A 20,957-nucleotide genomic window follows, 5' to 3' on the forward strand; every position below is an offset into this window, starting at 1 on the left:
AATATGTTCAGTTAAAAAGGCAGAAAAAGAGTGGAAGACAAAAACAGAAACAAGAAACAAGGGCAATGGGCAGAAAACACTAATTAATATAACAAATGAAACTATATCAAAAATAATTTTAAATCTCAGTGGTCTAAATATACCAATTAAAAGACACATTGCCAGAGTGGATCAGAAAACTCAGCTATATGTTGTCTAAAAGAAATCTACTTTAAATTTAAGGATATACGGAATAAAAGCAAATGGATTGAGAAAGATATATCATGATAATACTAATCAAAAGAAATCTGGAGATGGTATATTAATTTCAGACAGAGCAGACTTCAGAGTAAGGAAAGTTATCAGTGATGAAGGGGTCATTTCTACAAGAATACTAAACAGTCCTGAATGTTTATGCATCTAATTCCAGAGCATCAGGAATGTGAGGCAAAAACTGATAAAACCACAAGGAGAGCAGATGAATCCGCTATTAAAGTCAGAGACTTCAATGCTCATCTGTCAGAAATGTACAGATCCAGCTGGCAGAAAATCAGTAAGGACATAATTTAATACAAGAGCACCATCAATCAATTGGATATACGTGACATAATCAATTACTTCATCCAACAAATTAGAATATACATTCTTCGCAAGTATATATGGAACAGTCACCAAGATAGAGCATATTATGTGCCAAAAAAATACTATAACATATATAAAAGATTATAAATCATACATTGTCTGCTCCCAGATCAAAGTAAAATTAAACTGGAAACCAATAACAGAGATATATGGAAAATCTCTGAATACTTGGAGATTATGCAACACACTTTTAAATAACACCTAGATAAAGACTACATCTCAAGAGAAATTAAAAAATACTTTGAAATAAGTGAAAATGGAAATAAAAATTCTTAAGTTTTGTGGGATATAGTGAAAGCAGTGCTTAGAAGGAAATTTATATTACTAAGTGCATATATCATAAAAGAAGGTAGATCTAAAATCAATTCCCTGAGCTGCCACTTTCAGAAACTAGAAAAAGAATAGCAAATTTAATTCAGAGTAAGCAGAAGAAAAGATGCAATAAAAATTAGAGCTTAGATTAATGAAACTGAAAACAAGAAATCAATAGAAAAAAATCAACAATTTTAAACTAAAGGTGATTCTTTAAAACGATCAATAAAATCAGTAAGCCTCTAGCCAGAGAGAAGATGCAAATTGTTAGCATCAGAAATTAAAGAAGAGACATTACTATAGATCCCATGACATTAAAAGGATAATACAAATATTATGAACAATTGTTTGCCTACAAATTTGATAACTAGATGAAATAGACCAATTCCTTGAAAGACACCATCTGCCAAGGTCACAGAAGAAGAAACAGACTATCCCAGTATACCTGTGCTGTAGACTGAATGTTTATGTATCTTCCCCACAATTCATATGTTGAAATCTTAATCCTCAATGTAATGGTAGGAGGTGGGCCATTGGGAGGAGACTAAGTCCTGAAGAAAGAGCCCTCATGAATGGGATTAGTGCCCTTATAAAGAGACCCCAGAGAACCTCCTTGCCCCTTCTGCCATGTGATGCTACAGCGGGAAGATGACTGTCTATGAACCAGGAATTTGGTCTTGCTGGATGCTGAATCTACTAGCTCCTTAATCTTGGACTTCTCAGACTTCAAAGCTGTGAGAAATAAAATTCTGTTGTTTATAAGCCACCCAGTCTATGGCATTTTTTTTTTATAGCAGCCTGAATGGACTAGGACAGGCTATACATGTTAAAGAAATTGAATCAATATGTAATAAGCCTTCCAAAACAGAAAGCACCATGCCCAGATGGGTTCACTAGCGAATTCCACCAAATGTTCAGGGAAAAAATGATGCCAATTCTCTAAATTCTCTTCCAGAAGACAGGAGACAATACTTCCTAACTTGTTCTTTGTGGCTATCATTATCCTATTACCAAAAATCATGCAAAAACATTATAAGAAAAGTACACATCAACATATCTCATAAACATACATAAAAATTCTCAATAAAATATTAGCAAATCAAATCCAACAATATATAAAAAGGATTGTACACCACGACCAAGTAATATTTATTCAAAGTGTGCAAGGCTGATCCAACATTCAAAGATCAATTAATGTAATTCATAATAGAAAGAGTAAAGAAGAAAAATCACGTAATTATATTAATAGATGCAGAAAGAGTATTTGACAGAATCCAACACCCATTCATACAAAAATCCTCAGAAAACTAAAAGTAGAAAAGAACTTCTTTAACTTGATAAAGAATATCTACCAAAAAACCTACAACTAACAAAATATTTAGTGGTAAGAAGTAGAAGCTTTCTTGCTAAGATCACGGACAAGGCAAGGATGGCCCTTCTCACCACTCATTTTCAACATTGTATTGGAAGTCCTAGCTAATGCAACAAGCAAACAAGCAAACAAAAAAGGAATACTGATTGGGTAGAAAGAAATAAAACTGTCCTTGTTCATAGATGACATGATTGTCTACATAGACAATCCAAAAGAATCATCATCAGCAGCAGCAGCAACAGCAAAACTCCTGGAATTAATAAAGCAGGTAATTATTGCAAGGTGGCAGGATACAAGATTAATCTACAAAAGTTAATCACGTTCTTATATACCAGCAATGAACAAGTGGAATTTTAAGTTCATAATTTGTGAATTTCATTTGAATCTATTAATTCATAACGTTAATTTTCATTAGCACCCCAAAGAATGAAACACTTAGCTATAAATCTGACAAAATATGTATAAAATCTATATGAGGAAAACTACAAAATGCTTATGAAAGAAATCAAAGAGCTAGGTAACTGGAGATATGTTTTATGTTTATGGCTAGAAAGGCTCAATATTGGTAAGATGTCTGTTCTCTGAACTTGACCTACAGATTCAGTGTAATCCTAAGCAAAATCCCAGGGAGTTATCTTGTGGATATCAACAAACTGTTCTAAAGTTTGTATGGACAGGAGGAAGACCCAAAATGGCAAACACAATATTAAGGAGAAGAGCAAAGCAGGAAGACTGACACTACCCAACTTCAAGATTTACTATAAAGCCAATCAATATAGTGTAGTAGTGGTGAAAAAACATAGACAAATAGTTCAATGAAACAGACAGAGAGCCCAGAAATGGACCCACATAGACATAGTCAATTGCTCTTTGACAAAGGAGCAAAGGCAATACCATGGTGCAAATGTACTATTTTTAACAGATGTGCTGGAAAATTTGGTTAAACACAGGCAAAAAGAACAAGTGCATCTAGACACAAACCTCACACTCTTCAAAAAAATAACTCAAAATGTATCATAGACCGAAATATAAAATGCAAAGATATAAAACTCCTAGAAGACAACATAGTAGAAAATCTAGGTGACCTTAGACACGGTGATAACTTTTTAGATACAACACCAAAGACATCATCCATGAAAGAAATAATCAATAAGCTGGATTTCATTAAAATAAACATTTCTGCTCTTCAAAAGACTACTGTATGATCTTATCTATATTATATTCTAGTAAATGCAAAAGTATGAAGACTAAAAGGATCAGTGGTTGTCAGGGGTTAGTGAAGGGGGGGGGTCAGGATGAATAAGTGAAGCACAGAAGATTGTTTAACAGTGAAACTAGCTCTTCCTCGGCGCTACCTACGGAGGTGGCAGCCATCTCCTAGTCGGCATCATGGCCGCCCTCAGACCCCTCGTGAAGCCCGAGATCGTCAAAAAGAGGACCAAGAAGTTCATCCGGCACCAGTCTGACCGATGTGTCAAAATTAAGCGGAACTGGCGGAAACCCAGAGGCATTGACAACAGGGTGCGCAGGAGGTTCAAGGGCCAGATCCTGATGCCCCGCATCGGCTACGGGAGCAACAAGAAAACAAAGCACATGCTGCCCAGCGGCTTCCGCAAGTTCCTTGTCCACAGCGTCAAGGAGCTCGAGGTGCTGCTGACGTACAACTAATCTTACAGTGCTGAGATTGCTCACAACGTCTCCTCCAAGAACCGCAAAGCCTTTGTGGAGAGAGCAGCCCAGCTGGCCATCAGAGTCACCTGTCCCAATGCCAGGCTGCACAGCGAAGAAAATGAATAGACAGTTCATGCACGTTGTATTTGTGTTAATGAAACCATGAAACTCAACCCCCCAGTCCCCGCCCCCAAAAAAAACCAACCAAAAACCAAAAAACAGTGAAACTACTCTGTGTGATACTGTAGTGGTGGGAAAGTGTCATCATATGCTTGTCAAAACATACAGCATGTACAACACCAAGAGTGACCCTAATGTAAACTATGGACTTTGGGTGATAATGGATGTGTCAGTGTAGGTTTATTGTTGGTAACAAATGTATCACTCTGGTGTGTGATATTGATAATGGAAGAAGCTCTGTGTATGTGGGGGCAGGAGATATATGGGAAATCTCTATGTTCTGCTTAATTTTGCTGTCACCATAAAACTTCTCCAAAAATAAATTTTATTTAAAAAAAAGCAAGTCTAACATCCAATTAAAAAGAAGGTTAAAGGGACTTTTTTGCTTAGTCTTTAGCAGGAAAGATAAGGTAGATTTGTCAATACACATAAAGTGTAAATTCTCCAAGAATTGTTGCTGCTTAAAAATGTTATTGAGAAAAAAAATTACTCATAATTGACTTTACCCATTAATACAAGACTGCTGACAAAATGCTAAGGGTTAGTTGCATGATTAGTTTATGTTTTCCTTGTTCAGCAAAAGGTAAGAGAAAAAATGTCTCCGACTGAGTTGCAACATGCAAGCAATTTACCACCTCATCACCCTTAAACAAAAGGTTCAAATCAAAGTGTACTCCATCTTGACATGTATCGTATGCCTGAAAATGGATGTGAGAATAATAATGCATGTGAATGGCAACCAATACAGATTTCAATGAAATTTTTCATTCTGCACAGTTGAGTGTTGGATAATTTGGGTGCTTGGCAGAGAGGGACCATGTAATCAAATTTCCTCATTTTGAGAGTTCACCAGGGTCAAAAACAGTGAGGTGATTTAGCCAGAAACACAACAAGGTCTAGTAGTCAGTTAGTTTGATTCCCAGTCCTAATTACATTTTTTCCCTTTTTTTTTCTTTTAAAAAAAACCCCATAGATTCTAGACAAAGTATTGGCCTAGTACCTAACTAGTGGTAGGTGCTCATAAGTACTTTCTGGGGAAATATTGGATGAGTTGGAAGAGTCTGAATTCATCACTATATCTCTAGAACTGTCTAGGCAAGAAATGCGTTATCAGGTGAAAACTTAGAAAATGATCGGAGGTGCTCACCATCACTTGGTGGAAATAGTTCTTAAGGTAACTTATTTCCTTTCCTCTTTAAGTGAACAAACACGAAGATCAGCCTATCACCCCCGCTCTGTTCTGGCTTTCATTGTCTCACTTGGACTCTTACAATGTTATCCTAAATCATTTCTCATTTTCTAGTCTCACTCCACTTTATTCCATCCTGAGTGTGCCTTGAGTTGTTTTTAGAAAACGCAAAGCTTGTCACATCATCTTCTACGCCTAAATCCTACTGGCCACAGGCCAAATTCCAAGTTCTTTAGCATAAGTTACAAGGTCCTTCTCAGTTGAACCATGAGTTATTCTTTTTGACCTTTTCTTTCACCACTCTCCTCTCCTCTCTTTCTTCCCCACTCCTCTCTGTGCTTCCAAATGCTCTGTAATTTCCAGTGGACCTGTTGCTCCGGCCCCAAATCTTGGAACATTCTTGGCCCCTTGATTTCTCTTATATTCCATATCCAATCCTTTGTCAAACCCTCATAGCACTACCTTCAAAATATATGCAAAATCTAACCACGTCTAGCTCATATACCCTGGTCCAATTCATCATTATCTCTTGTACAGTTTATTGGAATACTTTGTAACTGGTATCCCTGTTGTCTGTATGTCATAGAATAAGATGATGATTCTCTTAAAACCTAAGTCAGGTCCCATCACTGCTCTGCTCAAAGCCTTCCAATGGTGTCCAACTCACTTAGAATAAAATCCAGAGTCCTTACAATGGCCCTAGACCTCCTACTGCTCTCAGCCACATCTCCAGTGTCAGGAACTTTGCACATGCTACTTCCTCTGCCTGATGCTCCCCCCAGCTACCCACATGGGTAATTCCCTTACTTCTTGTTTCACCTTGAATGCCACATTATCAATGCGACCCTCTCTCTCCAATGTATATAAAATAATATATCTCGCCTTATCTATAGACATTTTTACCCTGCTTAATTTTTTTCCATAGTATTCCTCAACATCCGATTATATATTGCCAGGCTGCCCACATTAAAATATAAATTCCTTGAAAGAGGGCAGTGCCTTTGTCTGCTCTGCTTAGTTTTACATCCTTAATTCCTAGGACAATGCCTGGCACAGAGTGGGGGTGATGAAACATTTCTTGAGTATAAGAAATTGAGGTGATTGTGGGCATGGGGCAGTTTGACTTCTTCTTTTTCTAATGTTAAAGACCAAGTTCTTAAATTCAGTGCCTTTTGAATACCCATCTGGTTCGTATTTTGCTGTCAGTGGTAGGATGCCTGCACTGGGATGCTACAGAGGTATCTGTGTTTCTAATAATACTAATATCAGATGTATGACATTTGTAGAACGCTGTATCTTCTTTATAGTAAACTTCATTTTTATTATTTTATTTGACCTTCATAACGCAGCATGGGAGCTATTATCCTTATTATCTCATTTCCCTTTAAGCTAGGAAACCTAATACTTTACCAGAAGTAAAGTGTCAGTACTTTGAAGATAAGAAAATAGTAACCCCACAGAGAATATAGATTCAGCCAAGACCCTAATTTAGCCTGGAAAAAGGAAAGGCTTAGAGAGATCGCATAAAGTCATTGGAAATTTTCAGGACAGTCCATGGAAGGATAACTTAATTCCAGCAAATAGAGTGAGGAGTATGTTTCTAATAGTTAGATCCACCTAAAAATGGAACAAGCCCCCTTGAGAGTGACTCGTTACTGAAGATGGTGCAGCAAAGACTGGACTACTGGCCTCCAGCCCAACTTGTCACCCAGGGGTGCCATTGAGGAAATACCAGGTATTCTTTAAACCCAACGATCTATGAATCCAGGCAGTGCATCACATTCCCTGCTCCCAAGAATATTTTAAATCTTTAAGTTATGAATAAAGAGCCGTTGTGAATCAAGGTGAAGAAAATTACTGTGTCTTGCATAGGCCCCTTCTGCATCTCAGGGAGACTGTGTGAAGAAACTGTGGTACACATTTCAAGTAGGGAGCTTGAGGGTTAACCAGTGAAACCCAAGGAAGAAATCCGTCCAGGTAATACAAGCTGCCATGGCAGCAGGAGAACAAGTACCTCGAAGTTCCTTTCAACCCTTGATGCAGACGGTCCCGTCCAGTTCTGTGCTCAGTCTCTGCACCAGCTGCCCAGAGCGGGGGGCAGTGTCAGAACTAGGAGACCCCGTGGTCGACATGCAGGGCACTGGTGGGAGAAGGTCAAGTGCTGCTAGTAGACGGTGTTCCACAACCCGGGGACCGAGCCGTTGTTTGACAGTGGTTTTGACAGAAGTAATGATGACTTTCCTGCCTGACCTGCAAAACGTGTGTGTGGGCCAGAAATTCCAAACGGATAAACAAGGCTGCCCTCCTCCCCCCCAAAGCACTCTGCAGGAAGCCTGTTCTGCCGGCCACCATCTTTCACCTGCGAGGCTTAGGATTAATGAAAGACTGAGCGTTGTTGACATGGAATTCACTTTATTTAAGTGGTACTTGAAACCAGGATCAGGAGTAAGGGAGAGGAGTTGAAATGGAACACTTAACCAAGTGACACGTGAAAAGATAAACTTTTCATCTTGTTAAGTTTCCATTACATTTAAACATTTTTTTTAACATTTTTTATTGATTTGTAATCATTTTACAACATTGTGTCAAATTCCAGTGTAGAGCACAATTTTTCAGTTATACATGAACATATATATATTCATTGTCATATTTTTTTCTCTGTGAGCTACCACAAGATCTTGTGTATACTTCCCTGTGCTATACAGTTTAAAGAATATGATATTATGTTAGCTACATAAAGGAAATCATGAAAGCAGTTGCTATGAGTATGCAAAGGGAAAACTTCATCTTCTTCTAGGGTCTTCTGTGAGGGAGCTTCAGAATCAGTGAAAAGCCCTGAACAAAAACCTTAAAGAAGGTAAACTTTTGTTTGAAAAATCTCTTGCCGTCTATTTTTGCTGTCAAAACATCTCTAATTTCTTGAAAGATATCCCCACTTCCTGTCTGATTCTGCTGCACCCTTGCTAACGGACTGGCTCCCATTTGTCTTTTGGAAAAAACCCAGACTCATGTGTGATCTGGGAAGCCCTTGGCTCCCAGCCCCGCCCTAGGATGACTGGCCTCAGTGCCTCCCCACTCCACATGCCCCACAGCAAAAGTCTCCGTTTCCAGGACCCGCAGGGTTGGTTCCAGCTTTTATGCTCAGAGCTTAACGAGTTCCTTATTATATTTAATATAACATTTAATCTATATTTAATTATATTTAATATTATATTTAATAATCATAACAGTAAAGAGCAGCAGAATATACCTCCCCAAAATATGTCTTTTGGCCTGAAGATTATTTTGAGAAACAAGAGACCTAGTGAAACCTCTAAAAACAGAAAAATTCACTTTTGTGAGGGAAATCTACATTTATGAAAGAAATATCCACATGTAAGGGTATCTCCCTCTCTGTACCCGGAAGGGGAGGTTGATGCTAAATCACAAGAAAATCTCATCAACGGAGAAACCACCAGCTTTATCTGTGTAACAGAACTCACCCTTGCTTATCACGATCTTGCTGGTAACCACCCCTGATCTTTTGTCTTTATCTGAAGATGAAGACGGCATTTAAGCCAGTGGCTTAGGGCACCTCAGGGAGTTACTCATTTTCCCGGGGATCCCCCATGTATACATGGGGGTACAGTTGTTAATAAACATCTATATGTTTTTCTCCTGATAGTCTGTTTGTTTGTTTGTTTTTTATAGAGATCTCAGCCAAGAACTCAGAGGGATAGATATAAAATTATTTTTCCTCCCCACTGTGACAACAAACACTTACTCTTAGTCCTGATAAAGTTCATCTGTATATTGGGACCCACAAAACGGAGGCCACCCCGGGGCCCAGCCCATGTCCCAAACCTAGACCTAAATCAGATGCACTTATGGGAAACACCTGCCAAGGAGCTCTAACACGCACCAGTCACAATCCTCTGAGTCAGCTTAGCCAGCTCACCTTACCCTAGAAAGCAGGGTCTGCTCGTCTTATGAGGAAATGCTAGCCAATTTTGCCGTTTCCATGTTGTCTCTTTTAACTCTCTACACAGTTCGCTTTCCCCCAAATCCCTTGGGAATGGTACTCCACTGCTCGGAGGATGCTGTACCCACCCAATCCATGGACTGTTTTCCCTTGAGTAAAAGACATCAATCTGGTTAATAAAGTCCAATATTTTTATCACTTGCTAGTATGTGCTAGTGTTAAGACCTTTCCTACAATGTCTCATTGGCTTATACAATCAAGGCCAAGGCTAGAGTCAGGCTAGCAAGGCATCTAGGATGCAAACCTTTGGGAAGTGCTCACTCTCAGGGTTTGCAAGGCCCATCCCCCCAACCCTGCATCTACAGGGCCCTGAGAATGAGCACCTCATAAAATTAAACAGCTTCATTGAGATAAAATCCACCTATTATACAGTTCACTCATTTCAAGCGTACAATTCAGTCATTTTTTATATATTGACAGGTTTGTGCAACCGTCACAATTGATTTTAGAACATTTTCATCACCTGCCTCCCAAAATCCTGTCCCCATTAGCAGTCACTTCTCACTCCCCCGCCAGCCCCTCAAACCTCTGAGCTCTGGGAAACCACAAATTTACTTTCTGTAGACTTGCCTTTTCTAAAAAATTTATATAAATGGAATCTTATAATATGTGGCCCTTTGGGGACTGGTTTCTTTCTCTTTTTCAAGGTTTACCCATGTTTTAGCATTTATCAATTCATCACTCTTTTTATTCCTGAGTGATAGTCTGTTGTATGGATGTATATCACCTCTTATTTACCCGTTCATCAGTGGATGAACACTGGGGTTGTTTCCACTTTTTGACTCTTATAAATAAGGCTGCTATGAACACCTCTGTGGAGAAGCATTTTCATTTCTCTCAGATTTGTACCTAGGAGTGGAATTACTGGGACAAATGATAACTCTTTGGTTAAGGTACTGAGGAATCCCCAGACTGTTTTCCAAAGTGGCTACACCATCTCACATTCCTGCTAGCAGGGTTCAAAATTCTGTAGCACACCTGTAACTTTCCACCTTTCTGATGATAGTCACCCTATTGGGTGTGAACTGCTGTCTCATCCTGGCTGTGACTTGCATTCTCCTGGTGGCAAATGATGTTGATTTTTTCATGTAATTATTGATCATTTGTATAACTTTCATGGAGAGATGCTTATTTAGGCCTTAGTCTATTTTTAAATTGAGCTCTTTTTGATTATTATTGAGTAGTAATTGTTCTTTATATATTCTGGATACAACTCCCTTGTATATAATTTGCACATACTTTCTTCCATTCTGTAGGTGTCTTTTCATTTTTGGGACAGTGTCCTTTGAAGCACAAAAGTTTCTAATTTTGATGAAGTCCAGTTTACCTATTTTTTCATTTATCATTTGTGCTTTTGGTGTGTATATAAGAAGTCCTTGCCTAACCAAAGGACATAAAGATTCATTCTTATGTTTTTGTCTAAGAATTTTATAGTTTCAGCTTTTAAATTTAGGTTTATGATGCATTGGCATTAATTCTTGTATAACCTTCTTTAATTTTTCATCCCAGTGACTCACTGGCTTCACTCTAACACTGCCCTGCTTTCAACAACTCTTTGAAGAGACTAATATTATTATCCCCATTTATAAATGATTAAATTGAGGCCAAGGTAGTTAAATAATTTGTCCCATGTCACCAGTGAGTGGCAGAGATATAATTTGTACTCATCTCAGCGTTGGAACTATTAACTAAAATGCTGTAGTGCTGGTTTCTTGATTTATATTGATGTCTTCTTGAATGAATAAATAACTTATTAAAAGTTGGATTCTAATTTACGATATATTCTTCATTCTCCTAAAGGACCGTGGAAACAACCTTAGTTGTTATTTCCTCAGAGATATGCTCATAGTAAGCAGAGCTTCTAGACAGCAGAATGGAAAACTTTTAAATAATAAAACCTCAGGGGCTACTTTCAAGAATGCTTAATAACGTATGTTGGTTTATTCTCCAATTCGAAAAATATTTATTACCATACTTTGTGGCAGGCATTGGACAAAGTGATGGTCAATGAGAAGGATTAAAAAAGAAAGACATTGACCAGATCTGATCACTGCCTCTGACACAGCATTTCCTGGGATGTACCATGGTGTATAGTGCATCTGCTGAAATTGTAAATCCATCCAAGATAGAAATAGCTTGAATACAGACATAGGGTAGATGAGAACTCTACGTTGCCGAAGAGATTTTATTTGGCGTTGAGGATTTGCCATGTTGGTGCCACAAAAGAGAGAAGAGGGAGCCACTGAGGGTGGTCAGAGTAATCTTTTCACCAGTTCCCTGTACTGCCTCCATTGTGCAGATTCAGTGATTTTTGACTCTACTGTTTCGTTGTGAAGATACTGGAGTATCAAGTTCCAAGAAAAACGTATGAAAAGAAATCCATACTTAGACATAGCCTAGTGAAACATTACAAGCATCCAAGTATAGAGAGACAAAACTCTTAATGACAAAACACAAACAGGTTCTCTACAAAGGAACAACAAAATCAGGTTTACAAGAAGGAAAAAAAATGGGCTTTCAGGTATGAAGCAAACAGAAAAACTCCTGGCACACTAAAGGCACTTAGTTAAAAATATTTGTTAAACAAATGTGTGTTCTCTTGTACGCAAGTTCTCAGAAAGTATGCAACCCAGTTACCTTTCCTAAAGAAGTTATGTGATCATATTATTCAGAACATTTAAAAATAGATAAAAAAATAAATCAAATGTGGGAACATCATTGGTAAGAACGACAAAATGACAAATGATAAGTATTAAAACTTTTTTCTATCAAAAATTGTTGGAAATAATGATACAAAACTATCTGAAGGAATTGATCTATATTGTAATACAAGATAGATTTGTATTCTAAAAATCAGCATTACTTTTAATGCAATTAATTAAAAAATATTACATAGCTTATGTGCAAATAGCAGTCCTTTGTCATCCTACCTCCTTTTCGCTTCCCAGAGAAAATCACTTCCAATATTCTAAACTATTTTTTGGTATGCTTTCATATTTTTACATCAAATGCTAGTACTGCTGTCTGTTCTTATTGTTTTGTTGATTTTATGGCATCATCTGATATGTTAAAGCCGATATATGTTATATCCTGTTCATTTGTGCCCCAGAAACCCCCTCAGGATTCTCTACCTCATCCTGCACTGGTAGCTTTCTAGGCTGGCTGTGTGGACATCATGCTGAGAATTCCACCCATTAAAATAAAAGTTGCTTGTCCCTGTTCCTAGGTCTCCTGCCGTCCTCTTTCCTTGTTTGGTGGAACAAATCCTCTAGAACAGCAATTCTCATTTGGTTTCAGGAGTCTTTTGTACTCTTGAAAATTATTGAGGCCCCCAGAGTTTTCATTTAAGTGAGTGGTCTCTACTAACTTTTATGTATTAGCAGTTAATACTGGGAGATTAAAAAAAAATTTATTAATTCATTAAAACAATGAATAATGAACACATTGCATGCTCACCCAAATACAATATGTTAAAAAAATTGGTGAAAAAAAAGTGTCATTATTTTACATTTTGGCCAATCTCTTTAATGTCAGGTTGAATAAAAGACAGCAGGAGGGGGAGGGTATAGCTCAGTGGTAGAGTATGTGCTTAGCATGCCCGAGGTCCTGGGTTCAATCCCCAGTCCCTCCATGGCAAAAAAAAAAAAGAAGAAAAAAAGAAGAAGAAAAAAAAAGGAAGGAAAAAAAGGAAGAAGAAAAAAAAAAAAAGAAGGAAAAGAAGAAGAAAAAGAAGAAGAAGAAGAAAAAAAAAAAGACAGATGGAATCACATACCTGTTTCTGCATTGATATCAGACCTCAGTAAATCCTACTCTAGGCGTTAGGGAAAAGAGAGTAAGAAAAGGCAAGTAGCATCTTAGTGTTGTAATGGAAGTGGTGTTGCACTTGTGGGTCTCCTGATAAGGTCTGAGGGAGCCCCAGGGACCTGGATCACACTTTGAAAACTAGCGCCCTAGTAACTGCCGCTGGTGAAAGGGAGGTGAAACGTTTGGAAACTTGCAAGTCTAACAAGCTGTCTTCTACCTGCATACTTGATCAAGCATTCAGATGAATATAAAATTCTAGATTGAAAGTAATTTTCCTCCCTATTTTAAGGCACTTCTCTCTTGCTTTTCACCTCCACATTACTAACATGATGTTTGGCAACTTTCTAATTCCCAGTTCTCTCTCTCTCTCTCTTTTTTTAATTTTAAAAGATGAGTTAAATTTTATTTTATTTTGAATTTTGATAGATGCATACGTAATGAAACTGTCACCACAATCAAGATAGCTAACATTTCCATCACACCCCAAGAGGTGCAAATTTCAAATTCCCAATTTATACCTTCCCACCCTCTTTTTCCCCTGGTAACTGTAAGTTTGTTCCCTATGCCTGTGAGTCTGTTTCTGTTTTGTCGGTAAGTTCATTTGTGTCCTTTTTTTTTTTTTTTTTTTTTAAGATTCCACGTGTAAGTGATATTGTCATTCTAAGTGAAGTTAAGCCAGGAAGAGAAAGAACAATACCATATGATATCGCTTACATGTGGAACCCAACTTTTATATGTCCTGCTTTTCTGTCACTTGGAGCTTTTAGGATTCTCCCCTTACTTCTGGTTTCATTATACTGGGAACTTACCGGTTCTTTGAATAGTCAAAGTCATGTCTTTTCTTCCTGTGGACTTTCCTTGCAGTTATAATTTTATCATTTCTTCTCTTCTATTTCCTTCATTTTCTTTCTGGAACTCTCATTCCTTATTCAGATATGTGATCTTCTGGCTGGATCCTCTTTCTTACATTTTCACTCTTATTTTCTATCTCTTTTTTTTGCTGCTGTTTTTGTTCTATTTTCTGTGAGACTTCCTCAATATAATAATCCTGCTCCTCTGTTTTCATTTTCGTGATTGTATTCTTAATTCCTGGGAGTAATATCTTCAAAGATTTTCATTATATATTCTTAACTAAATATTTTCCTTTTGCTTGCCTTGTATCTTTCTCTAAATTGCTTTAAAAAATATTTTTAGAGCCTTTCTTCAAATTCCTGGTGATCCTTGATTGTCAGTTCTGAGGTGGAGGCATTAAAAAACTGACTGACAGGGTGCGCAGACTGGTGGGGCTCATTGAGGGTGATGGAGCAGAGCCCCAGCTTTGCCAGTGGGAGAGCTGCACCTGACAGCCTTGTAAACCTGTGCTCTTGCCTGGCTGGGAGGAATCCTCCCAGTCTTTTCCCCGGAGGGTTCAAACCTATCTGCTAGCATTCTGAGAGCAGAGAAGGGGTAAAACTTCCACCTACGTCTCTGTTTTCACCTCCACCTTCACCCATGTCTGGCTCTCTGGCGTAGAGTTTTCCTCTTTCAAATTCTCCTGCATTTTACTGGCACTGGGGTGCAGACATCTTTGATTATATGACCTGGGGCTGGGGACCTGGGGACCTGGGGATCTACTTCTTCCCCAGACTTGTAATCATTCTTCCCAAGTCCAGCCCCAGTTTCTTCTTTCTCAGGGTCCTTTAGCATTTTGCATTACCCTCTATAAACCCTTAGGTTTCAGCTTTCTCTGGTTTGCTCTCAGTTACCTTTCATTCCATGATGTCAGTCCCTCAAAATGTCATTGACACCGTCTGAGATCTCTTCTTTCTTTCTTTGTGTATTTGGGGATGTAAACTCAAAAAAAAAAAAAATTCTTTTTCGGGAAGAACAGAGGTAAATGTATGTTCCATCTACCGCATTTATCTGACAGTTAGAGGCAGGCCTATTATGCTTTAAAGAAATCTGAAAAATCTGTTTATGCACTTTACAGATTTTTCCACTGCCCTTCATCTTTATGCTTGAATTCAGAATCCTTATTTAATGTATCTCAGATTCTAGCATTTATTCTGGCCATAATCTGCTTACAGAATTTTGAATTACTATATAATAAAAATCAGTCATCACATATATCTTCTATCGACTTGTAAAGAGTTAATAAATTTGTCTCTTATTTTATGGAATTTATATTCTCAACAATAAGATGTATGATAGATTTTTCTGGAAAGTTTAATAATCTCTGAGAACATAGAAGAGATTCAAGATATAAGTTATATATAGGAGTCAAATGGATGATTAAGACATAGCTTAGACGGTTTGTGGAAAACCAAAGAGATATGTCACTTTATAGACAAAAACAAAAACAAAAACAAAAAACAGAAGAAGGGAAAGGTTAAAAGACTTAACAAAAAAAACCATACTACTATGTTTGTGGAGCTTGGATTTAAAACCTTTGTTTTCAGATTTCTTTCTTCTTGACCCAGATAAACATTCTGCTTACACACTTATTTAAGAAGCCCCAGGGGGAAGGCCTTAGCAGGCTTGAGAAGAACTTATTTCACTTTTCTGGCTAAAATTCCTTTAACCAAGAAGTTACTTGTCTTTCTTAAAGAACTAATGTAAGTCATCTCTTAAGAGATCACTTCCTTCATAGGGATGCTGTAAAACAGAGGACCATTTTCTCAAATACATTTTTCTGAACTGATCAATTAATACATAAGTCTATGGAGCTCTTAAATCGATTTTTATGAGTGCATAGAGCATGGAATATCCCAGAAGGCTGGCCTAGAATATAATTTGAGCCGATCTTCTTGAGACCAGATATTTGCACAATACATTATTTATGGTTCTCATTCTTCTGCCAATATGCTGCCCCCACAAAGGATCTGAGGGTGATGGGTACTATAAAAATGCAGGGCTGGTTGCTCTCAGTCCTATAAAAAATTAAAGTTGGATTCCTTTCCAGTTGAGCTCCCTTGGATTTATCAGATTTCATGCCATTTGGTATCTGGATTACTTTGATTCTTAGATCTTTTCCTACTGATTTTGTGTCTTCTACCCCTTTTATAAAAATTAGCCAAATTCTGTTGCACGTAATCCTCCTGCACTGCCTTGTTTTCTTTCAACAATTCATATTTAGAAAGTAAAGCTCACTCATACCTTTTTCTGAGACTACCCAAGTACCTCCCAAACCCCAATTCCTCCAAGAATCCGTCTTTCTCTACCACGATACTATGGAACTTTTATCTTCTCTTTGCACAAAAGGTGACATTTTTCTTCACTTTTTTTTTTAGCCTCTGACTAGTAAGTCTTCCCTAGAGCAGTACTTCTATCCCTTTGTCCTTCGCTTTTCATGATAAACTCTTAGAAGGCACTCCATACCTTCATTTAAATCTGGTTTGAAGGCTCTGGTAGGGTCTGAACAGATGGTTTTCAGGTCTAGAAATTTCCACTCTGGAGGTAGAGCCACTGAACTCCCACCTGCACACTCAGTCAGCTCGTACTGTGGGACTCTGCAACGAGCCACCTGGTGGCGTCAGTCTGACCCTAATGGGACGTTTCGGTACTCATGGTTGGGTTCCTCTATCATCCCCAAGCTCCAATTCTTCCTCCATGTGTTTGAATCCTGGGAACTGGCTAATTCTTTGTCCTTAAAAGTCACTTTGTTTTGCGTGTTCTCAGGCATATTCCTCACATTTTGCCTTGGTCCTTGTCCATTCCATCATGGTTTCGATCTGGTACCCCAGTGTCCTCCTCTTTTATTTTCTGCCAGGTCACCTCCTAGGAATTGGAGCTCCTTCCTAAACGTTGGCTGTGTGGCTGGAGCCCCAACCCCTGCCCTCCCTCGTGATGGATGTGGGCACTCATTCCAGACATCTGATTCCTGTACTGCCAACTACTTGCTGGGAGCTCCATTACTCTGTCGAGAATATTTTTTTCTCTAGATTTAAATTAAAAAAAAATTTGCTGTATCTCTTGAGCTTTGCACATGACTCAGAAAAGGTAGAAAATGGAAGGTAAAGGAAGGAAATTAACGTTTATTTGCACACATTTGCACGCCCTGAAAGGGGCAAGGCACTGCCACATATTGTTAATGGACCTTTATTCCCAAAAGAATTCTGCGAAATAGCTTTTATTTCCATCTTACAGGTAAAGAAACCCCAAAATAAGGAAGTTGATTCAGTCATGAAGAATGGACTGAACCAGGAATCGAAAACATAGGGCTTTTGCTTTGAAATCTCTGTGGTCTTCTCAGCACAGCAGGCTGCAACTTGCCAGCTTGACCAATTCAGGTTTTTCATTTGGCGCCTCCCTACTTCTCTATTCTTATTTATTTGATGTTCGTTATTAAAGAGAATGAGAACAATTTAGAAAATGTCATTATAAGTGACAAAATAGAAAGTCAGTCTCGTTATTTCATAGTTACCACTCATTTTGAAAGTTTTGACGATGATGATGTAACAAACTCTTATACCGTAGGCTTTCCATAGGAAAACAGAACATCAGTTATAATAATGGTTAAAAAGTAGGAAGACATTTTTTAGAGTTGCTCAGCATGAACACTCAAGAGAATACTTTAATTATGGTAGTGGTTTCTAAATTATTTCCCTTGGACCATTAAGAAAGATATAAATCATTAAACATGATTAATGGAATCCACAAGGTTCTCCAAGAAGAGCAGCAACCCTGTTGACTGATGTTTGTTTGAAGCAAAAGGAAGTGTTTGTAATTACAAACCTCAAATTAAAATGCCATCAGCAGCATTAATAAACTTCAGTCCTGCCTTTCATTTTCACTAATGCTAGTGCTTATTTATTCATTAACTAATGAAAATCTTTGGAAAATTAATTGGGAGTATCTAAATGAGAAGCTCTGGAAAGTCGCATGGAGTCTCCTCCAGCAAAGACAATGCCCTTTGCACTCGTGTTGACTAAGACTGGAACAGACACGCTTTCTTACCCCTGGTGTGTGCAGTGGGTTGGCCATTCCTGGGTCTTTCTAAAGTGAACAAAGGATGAGATAGTGTCAGAGGATTTTTTCGTATCATATCAAAACCACTTACAATTCATCCACGTTTTAATCAGAAAACTGATTAATTCAGTTGGAGAAAAATGGCAAAATTTTTTGCTTTTGTTGTACCTGTTATGGGGGGCATTGTTAACTTGAAAACAATGATTTGGTAGGTTAAAGTTTTTGTTTTTATATAAAACAGACACACTGGGGGACCATACAAAAAGTCTAAGAACTCCCAAAATGTAGGTACTGCATATGTGGTGACTTTGCATTCTGGCACATCCTAGAGTAGGCACTTGAATGCTTTTGAATGAGCGAAAATCACATGGGTCAGAAGACAGTCTTAACAATTGCATTATCTTTGTAATTAAGGTCTGTGTTCACACCAGCTTGTCTCTAGGTAGCTTCAGAATCTAACCCGAATTCAAATTGACCTCAGGGTCAGCTCTGGCCTGATGGTGGGTGTATGCTGGCCTCTTCCAGATCATTTGGCCAAGGGGTTAGATATGGCCCTCTTGGAATAACTTCTGTCTGCTCTCAATTCCAGTGATAACCTTGAACGAGAGCAGTGGAAATGCAAGCATGGAGGGCGGGTTGTGAAGATCTTTTCACAGGGACAGTCTGGTAAATGTTAGAATTTCTTTATAGGGCAAAGCTGAAGTAGGGAAAACTAGTAACAGTACACTTAGGGACAATGTACAAACAAGTTATTTTTCTTCCTTGGCAAAAATAAAAGAGGTAATCTATATAAAAGCAACTAACCAGGAGCCTGGCATATGGAGCAGGCATTTAATGTATTTTAGTTAATTTCCTCTCCCTTCTTGACAAGGACAGAGTAGCCTTAGAAAATCTTTTTGGTAGCATCTTAGGGGTGTGCATGTGTGTGTGTGTGTGTTGTAGGAGGACGCTAGGTAAGGAGAGAATGAGATCATTTTATTCTCAAAATATATGTGTGCAACAGGATAATATGTTGAGTGTAAGCTGTTGTGTCCTTCTGTGCCATCCTCATAATCCCTTCTAACTTTGCCATGGTGATTGGCTAGGTAACTCACACATACCCCTTACTACAAAAATTTAGAAAGGAAGTTGTGATTCAGTACTGAGCCTTTGACTCTTGAAGCCCCTGGCAGAGATAATAGCTTTGAAAAAAAAAAAAAAAAAGGTGGGAGAGTGTTGAATTGCAAGACCCTGGATCTTCTAAATGTTAAGAGTAGGATATTGACCTAAATATCTCAAATATCCAGTGGTGTTGCAGAACTGACAACTCAGGATGGGAAAATAAAGATTCCTCAGTCTGCATGAATGAGGAGCAGATTAGATAAAAATCAAAAGAATGAGATTCTCGTGGTGTCTCTCACCAAAGGACAGCTCCCAGCGCTGAGAGGAGACAGGTGATGGGTGATGAGAGACTCCTGTACATGCAGAGATCTGAAAACAGATCTGGAACTCTGCAAGTGGGAAGTGACCTGAGTCCTGTGTCATCAAAACATGGAAGCAATGAAAACCCCAGTTCCCCGAGTCCTGTGTACCATGAGGAAGGTACAGATAGTAGTGAGCATGGATATCTGGTTGACCTGAAGGGTCCCACAGCCGGGAGGAGGATGCAGTGTGAGCTGATGCCCTAGTGGGCCATGTGGACTGCCCTTCCTCAGCACCTGCTTCCCAAGAAGGATGACCATGACTGGACCTCAAGCCCACCCTTCTCCCAACACTCACTACAAACCATCCATGAAGCTACATCATCTTCGAGCATTTCAAATTCACTTCAAGGAAAAGAAGGTTAAGGGAGAAAACCCTCACCTGGTGAGGTTTACCACCACGAGGAATGGGGCCATGAAACAGGAACTTCATTTAAGTTATGAAAAAATAAAGAATATGTTCCTTACACACTGGAGCAGACAGAGTTAAAAAAATACATGCAAATATGTGCATATGCATTTGGGCTGAATATACAACTAAATATGATCTAGGTAGCAGGAATGGCTCTGTCAGATAGCTTGGGGGATACACTTGAGATTGCAGGAAAAAAAACTAGAAAAATTGCCTTCTTCAGTACCTGAAAAATAAATCAGGAGGGCCAAATGTAAGACAGCAGGGGATGGTGGGCACTGGGCTATTCTGAAGGGCTCCTATCCCTTCTAAAGACAAAAATATTTTTAAACAAAAAGCTGTGTGGATTAAACTTTATATGTCTGCAGGCTAGAAATGGTCCCCTGGTTACCATACCAGCCCCTGCATACAGATTTTATTATAATGCTTCTTGGTTCTCTTATAATTTAATACACACCTTATGATACATTGATTTTTTTAAAAAATGTACTGCAGCCAGTAAAAATACCCAGTTTCTATTACTATCCCACCATTGCTTTGTTTACACGTTGGGAGTCCTCTTAGATTTTTTTCTTCCTGTCTCCCACATCCAGTCAGTTGCAAGCCTGGCTGTTTCTGTCCACTGAGTGCCTTTAGAATTACATCTTTCTCCCAAGGCTTTTTCTTCCATTCATTCCCATGAATAGTTGGTCTAAACCCAGGACTTTTTCAATAGCTCATTAACTAATTGCTCTTACTTTTAGTCTTACTTCTTTGGCCTCCAATCCAGTCTCCCCTCATTAATGACATCACTCCTTTGCCTAAGATTTCTCAATGATTTTTCACTGCCTAAAGGACCAAATATCCAAATTAGGGAGGACATCACTTCCCCTCTGACTGAGCATACCCTTGCCCCAGTGCCTAGCTGTAAGTAAAACAAGGAAGTCTGTTGAATGAATAAATTAACAAATGATGGGACCTTTGATCAC

At 38.5% G+C, this 20,957-nt stretch overlaps 1 pseudogene; it reads left to right on the plus strand.

The window, feature by feature from the left end:
• The first annotated feature begins 3,648 nt into the window (after positions 1-3,648).
• Positions 3,649-4,117, plus strand: LOC102514496 (annotated as a pseudogene).
• The last annotated feature ends 16,840 nt before the right edge of the window (positions 4,118-20,957 follow it).

The sequence above is a fragment of the Camelus ferus genome, chromosome 33 (assembly GCF_009834535.1).
Source record: "Camelus ferus isolate YT-003-E chromosome 33, BCGSAC_Cfer_1.0, whole genome shotgun sequence".
In the NCBI taxonomy this organism is placed as follows: Eukaryota; Metazoa; Chordata; class Mammalia; order Artiodactyla; family Camelidae; genus Camelus; species Camelus ferus.